Source organism: Ammospiza caudacuta, chromosome 22 (genome assembly GCF_027887145.1).
Source record: "Ammospiza caudacuta isolate bAmmCau1 chromosome 22, bAmmCau1.pri, whole genome shotgun sequence".
Taxonomy (NCBI): Eukaryota; Metazoa; Chordata; class Aves; order Passeriformes; family Passerellidae; genus Ammospiza; species Ammospiza caudacuta.
This window is the reverse complement of record NC_080614.1, coordinates 8619315-8625895: the sequence shown is the minus strand read 5'-3', so window position 1 is coordinate 8625895 and position 6581 is coordinate 8619315. Positions and strand designations below refer to the sequence as shown.

At 50.9% G+C, this 6581-nt stretch overlaps 1 protein-coding gene across 1 annotated transcript in view; it reads left to right on the top strand.

The window, feature by feature from the left end:
- The first annotated feature begins 1107 nt into the window (after window positions 1–1107).
- Window positions 1108–6581, top strand: part of MIB2 (MIB E3 ubiquitin protein ligase 2) — a 45682-nt gene continuing 40208 nt past the window's right edge. Inside the window, exon 1 of the mRNA XM_058818595.1 lies at window positions 1108–1333. The gene's annotated coding sequence lies outside the window, so the exon portion shown is untranslated. The remainder of the gene's footprint in view (window positions 1334–6581) is intronic.

Below are 6581 nucleotides of genomic sequence, written 5' to 3'. Positions count from 1 at the left end.
CTCATTTAACCGGGGTTTTCAAGGTGTCTCTGAGCTCAGAAGGGCAAAATCAGTGGAGTTTGTGTGTCCTGCACCTGACAGGAGAGTGCAGGATACTAAAGCTGGCAAGGTTTTACCTCATTTAACCAGAGTTTTTAAGCAAAACCAGTGGAGTTTGTGTGTCTTTACCTGACAGGAGAGTGCAGGGTATTAATACTGGCAAGGTTTTACCTCACTCAGGTGTCTCTGAGCTCAGCAAGGGCAAAGTCAGCGGAGTTTGTGTGTCCTGCACCTGACAGGAGAGAGTTACATGAACGCTGTCATCACTGTTGGCATCACAGACGTGACACAAACGCCTAAATTGCCTCTGAAGGTAATTACAAAAGTAGTAGTCCTGTGATTTAAGGTTCAAGGCCAGGCTGGATGGAGCAACCCGGCCCTGTGGAAGGTGTCCCTGTCCAAAAGGGGGTTGGAGCTGGGGGATCTTTAAGGTCGCCTCCAACCCATCCATTCCACGATCCAGGTGTTTAAATTCACCTCTGGTGGCACTTCAGCCACCCACGATCTCATTCCAGGCACAAGGCTGGGACAGGAGGAGTTCAAAAAGGCATGAATTCCCTTCATGGAATCACAGAACGGTTTGGGTTGGACAGGGACCTTGGAGATCACCTCATTCCAGCCCCTGCCAGGGACACCTTCCACGATCCCAGCTTGCTCCAAGCCCTGGCATTGAACACTTCCAGGGACGGGTGCCTCACTCCCTTCACAGTGCAGAATCCCCCCTAATATCCAACCTAAACCCACTCTTTTAACATTCAATGCCCCTAAACCGAGCACTTGTTGGACTGAATGATCCTAAACACCCCGTCAACCCACGGGCATCCCTCCCTCATCCCTTCCTGCCCGGGCAAAAGGGGCACTGCCCCGAACCTTCCCCTCACCCCCGGGCCGAGCCGGGCCTGGGGCTCCCCGTGGGCACCCCTTGGGCTCCCCGCGGGCTCCCGGGAGTTGTAGTCGGAGCGCCCGGAGCGGAACTACGGCTCCCGGCTGCCCGCGGGAGCGCAGGCGGGGCGGCCCCGGGGCCGAGCTGCGGCTGCGGCAGCAGCACCGCGGGGACGCGGCGGCCGCGGGGACACGGCCCGGCTCCGGGGACACGGCCCGGCTCAGGGCAGCGGGGGTTTGCTACAGCCACACCGGGAGGTGCCGGGATAAGGGCGGATCCCAGCCCCGGTGCCCGGGTTCACCCGCGTTCTCCGCCCGCCCGGGCGCCGCTGTGGGCATGGAGGAGGGACGGCGGCGAGCGCAGCGCTGGGCTTGTGGCTCTGGGGATCCTCGGCTCTGCCTTGGCGCTGAGGTACGTGCCTGGCTTTCCCCGGGGTGTTCCCCTCGGGATGGGGCAGCTGGAAGGGACCGGGGTGGTTCTGGCTCCTTTACCGGGGTGGTTCTGGTCCCTTTCAACGCGATCGGGGCCGCTTTAGCCGGCGTGGTTCTGGCCCCTTTAAACCCGGGTGGTTCTGGCAGCTGTAGCCGGGATTAAGGTGCCTTTACCGACATGGTTCTGGCCCCTTTAAACCCGGGTAGTTCTGGCAGTTGTAGCCGGGATTAAGGTCCATTTACCAGGATGGTTCTGGCCCCGTCAACCGGGATTAAACCCTGCTTTAGCCGGGGTAGTTCTGGCCCCTTTAGCCGGGCTGGTTCCAGGACCTTTAGCCGGGATTGAGGCCGCTGTAGCCCGGGTGGTTCTGGCAGTTTTAGCCGGGCTGGTTCCGTCACCTTTAGCCGGGATTGAGGCTGTTTAGCCCGGGTGGTTCTGGCACCTTTAGCCAGGACTGGGGCCGCTGTAGCCCGGCTGGTTCTGGCACCTTTAGCCAGGATTGGGGCCGCTGTAGCCCGGCTGGTTCTGGCTGCTTTAGCCCGGCTGGTCCTGACATCTTTAGCCGGGATTGAGGCCAGTTTATCGCGGGTGGTTCCGACACCTTTAGCCGGGCTAGTTCCAGTACCTTTAGCCGGGATTTTAGCCGCTGTAGCCCGGGTGGTTCCGGCACCTTCAGCCGGGATTGGGGCCGTTTTGGCCCAGGTGGTTCCGGCCCCTGGAGCCGGGCCTGGGCCCGCCCCGGCCCCGCTGTGCTCCAGCCCTGTCGGTGTTTCCCCGGCGGGTTTGAGCTCCGTCCTGTTCCCGGCCGCTCTCTCAGGTAAGGCCGGGCTCAGTGAGCCGGGAGCGCTCATTCCTGCGGGGAATTTCGTTTTCCCTGGAGCGTGTGGGGAAGGAAGCTCGGAGCTGAGGCACGTGTGGCTTTTTCTCTCCCGTGTTTCTGTATTTCCAGTCTGTGAATGGAGGCCACGCTAAACCCAGAGCAAACCCGGAGAAGTTGGTGCGGCTGCACTAAAGACACTGGAGGTGTTTGCTCTCATTTCACTGCCCATGCTCAGCTGCAGAATTACTTTCTGAATGTCACAAATTCTGATTCCTACCTCGCTGGGAAGCAAGCGAGCCCTGGCTCACCTTCATGGAGGTCACTTGAGCTTGGCTTTACTGCTGAACCTCCTCTCTTTTTGGCTAAGAGCCTCATGACATCCTCTGCACTTCTCTGTTGCTATAGGAGGAGTGTATTTGGCTCAAATGAGATCCCATTTTTATTTCTCCTCTGTTTAGCAACTCCCTGCTTTCCTTTGCTCCTTTGCTGTGGAGAATGATGCAGTTGTTCATCCTTCTAGGACCTTCCTCTGTGCTTGATTACCTGTTGAGTTTTTCATTCATGGTTTCAGGATCTGGAGGAGTGAATTGTCATGGGATGCAGCTGCTGTAAATAACCCACATCCTCCATTTTTATGGTGGGAATGATGCTGTGTGACAGGTAGATAATGGAGATGTGAAAGGGGAAGCTTCCACAGCCTTGGCAGAGCTGGAGAGGTTCTTACCCTATTTTGAGCTTTGCTTTCTGCTCTGAGTTGTAGTGTCTAGGTTTGTGTCTGGAGCAGGTGATGTTTTTTGGTTCCTTTAAAAAGTTCTTTTTTGACTTACAGGGCAGTAGTTGGGTATCTCTGTGTAGTCTCAGCTCTGCCACTGGTAGAGTGAGAGAGTATCCTCAGTACCTTGTGCCTGTTTTTCAAACTGATTTAATTCTGTGCTGGAAGGGCAGGGGTTCTTTAGGGTGCCTGCAGCATTGTTAACAGAATGTCATTTAACAGCATCGCCATGGGCTCTGTTTTATTGAAGAGATATTTCCATTTTAGGCTTCACAAAGGTGATTGTGTTCCCCATGCCTTCCTCTTTGCACAGCTCTGTGAGTCACTGCCATCAGAAGGAGCTTCATGTCTGTGTGATACTTGGCTCAGCACAATTCTCTGCTTATTCTGATTTTGCTGTACAGCATCATATGTTTTGACATTTATTTTGAGTGCATGTTTGGAGCTCCGTGGCTGCAAAAATCTTGTGCCAGATTCGTGCATGAAGAATCTGTTATTCTCCTGCTTTGCTCTGCAATGGGCACTGCTGGGATTGTTTGGAAGAACTGGGATGCCTTTTCCACTGAAACTTTGTCAAACGTCTGGGAAACTGCAGAAAAAACCCGTGGGAGTGCTGTGAGTGTGGTGGTTGCAGTTGTCTCCTTCCCTTTTTCTGGGGAAGAGGGATGTCCATGGCTTTTTCAGCTGCCTTGATGTGGAAGTGGGTGGCTCCAGGGGCGCAGGATGCTCAGAGCTGTGGCTGCTGCCTCAGAAAGGAGCTCATCTCCTGCCTGGTTTGGTTTTGCTGCTCACAGAGGCTGCTCCTGGTGGTTTCTGTGGAGTTCAGGGCTTTGAGGTCGTGTTGTCCCTGCCTGTTCCCATCAAATCTGTTTGCCCTGCTCCAGAAGTGCTCCTGGGCTCAGGCAGGATTCAGGGCTGGGCTGTCAGCCCTGCTCCTGCCCTTTCCCTTCAGTTCCTGTTTTCCAGGGAGAGAATGGAGAGTCCTGTTTGAGTTCTGGCTGTTTTTCAGGGATTATAACTCATGGCTTGTCAAGGGCGTTTTTGGAGGGGCCAGAATTGTAATGCAGCGTTCTCTCACCTTTCCATTGCTCTCCCTGGAAGCTCTGATGGGAGAGAGAGAGAATTCTCTCCCACAATTCTCCTTAAACAAAGTGCAGTCTGTTGTTTCTTGGGAGACTTGCAGAACTTAAATATTTCTTTTCCCTCTGTACCAGTGTTTGAAATTTTCCAAAAACACAGAAAAAAAATCTTCCAGAATTTAGTTAGGAACATGGAATCAGTGAAGTTCCATTGATGTGCTGGCAGGATATTCAGCTGATTGATCCTGGACCTTGAGCCACGTTCCCTGATGGAATCCCAAGGGAATTTAGGGGTTTGAAACTTCCTTCCTTCAGCTGATTGATCCTGGACCTTGAGCCACGTTCCCTGATGGAATCCCAAGGGAATTAAGGGTTGAAATTTCCTTCTTTTCCCGTGACCAGGCTGTGGAGAGCAGAACTTGGAGTTGGGATGAGCTTTGTTCCTGGCTCTGCCACCAACCCCACGTGTACCTCAGTTTCCATTTCCCATCTGCAGGGTGCTCTTGGATTCTCCAAAATCCCCAGAGCACAAAGAAAACATTTGGATTTGTGAAATGCACAGACCTGGGGGGTGAACTGATGGACCTGCTGCCCCTCAAACCTTCCTGAGTAAGAAACCAAGAGCTCCTCCTCACTCTGTGCTGCTCCCTGTGCCTGCCTGGCCAGAGGCATGTCAGCAGAGATTAGATTTGAAGCTCCTGATCTGCTTTCAGAGCACACAAAGGGCAGGTTGCAGGCTGACAGCAGGCAGGAGGGCAGTGCTGACCCTTCTGGGAGCCTCAAGGGGAATCTCAGGTTGGCAGGATGAGCTATCAAGGCTCATCAGGGATCCAGTGGGTTTTATGCTCCAGCTGCCTCCTGCCAGGCTGAAGGAGCTGCTTTTCCTTTGGAAAAATTGGAGGGGGAGGAGGAAAAATTGTGTTCCTAATAATCCCTTTGTGCCACCAGTGCTGAGGGTCCCAGAGTTTAAACACCTGTGAGCCACAGCTCTGTTTCCTCAGCCCCACTGTTCAACCCTCAGGACATCAGAGTTAATTCCTCTTCATTTTTTCACTCCTGCAGTGAATCAGGATTTTGATTTTTGAACGACTCTTGGGGGACACTGGCTGACTTTATGGACAGAAAAGACAATCATGTCATTAAACTTACGAACTTTTAAATGCTTGAACTGAGATTTTAGTGGTAAATAGGAGTTGATGGCTGGTGTGAGGGAGATGCAGAGCTGAGCTTTACCAGGGCTCCACACCATCAGCTCTGGGCCAGATGGTCTCCTTGCCTCTGAGAAATATATTAGAGCAATGTCAAGGAAGAGCACAGCTGAAATCCTCTGCCAAGACAGATTTCTCACTGTTGGAATATGTTTCTGTCTGATCCTCTATTTCTAGATGATTGAAAATAGTTCTGGAAGGGATTTTGCTGAGGCCACCTAGTCCATCCTTCCCCACAAGGCATGATAAAGTGCACTGAAACCCTTCCTGATGGATCTCTGAGCTTGTTTGAGATTTTCCAGCTGCCCTGGGTGGTTGTATTTGACTTTATTAAACTGGGTTTTTTAATATTGTGGCTTTGTCACTGCTCTGGGCACAGGAAAAAGGGATGCAGGTGGTTGATTGTTGACCTCTTAGTGCCAAGGGCCAGAAAAGTGATGGTGATTCCTGGTAGGAAATGCAGAAAAATCACTCAATCCAATAATTATTGAGGTTTTGTTTCTTTCCCATGGAGATCTTCCATGGAAAAGTTTAAATACCATTCTCCCATTTTTTTCTATGCAAAGATCTTCATTCAAACTTAGCAAATAATTGAGGTTTTTTTTACTTAAACAACATTACCTAGTGCTTGTGTGTGTGGGCAGGGAGTATTTGTTTTTATTGTGAAGCAATATAAATTTAACTCAAGAGATCTGCTATTGAGGAAAAAGTGGATTCAATGCAGAAGAATCACTCAGTGCAATAATATTGAGTTTTTGTTTCTTTTCCACAGAGATCTTCCATGGAAAAGTTTAAATACCATTCTCCCCTTTTTTTCTATGCAAAGATCTTCATTCAAACTTAGCAAATAATTGGGGTTTTTTTACTTAAACAACATCACCTAGTGCTTGTGTGTGTGGGCAGGGAGTATTTGTTTTTATTGTGAAGCAATATAAATTTAACTCAAGAGATCTGCTATTGAGGAAAAAGTGGATTCTCATCAGCTGCTGAGTTTTTTCAAGTCTCCAGGCTCAAATCTGCAAACTGTCAGCTCCAATTAAAGCAAATGGCTGGAGCTGTTTTTCCTCCCTCCTGGAAAGAACACAGTTCATCAAAAGCCAGAAGGAAATTTTCATCATGAGCAATGAGCAATTATCCCATGGGATGGAATAAGAGAGATCCACGAGATGCCCAGTGTGAACTCTCACTTGGAATCACTTTTGATTCTCCACTGGCCACACCAGCACTGATCTCAGCAATTTGGAGCCTGAAATTTTCCCTCCCTGGTAGAGAGAACTTGTGCTTTTGTTGGGGTTTGGTTGATATTGATGTGGAAATGTGAATTTTGAGCATCCCTGACCTTTCTGTG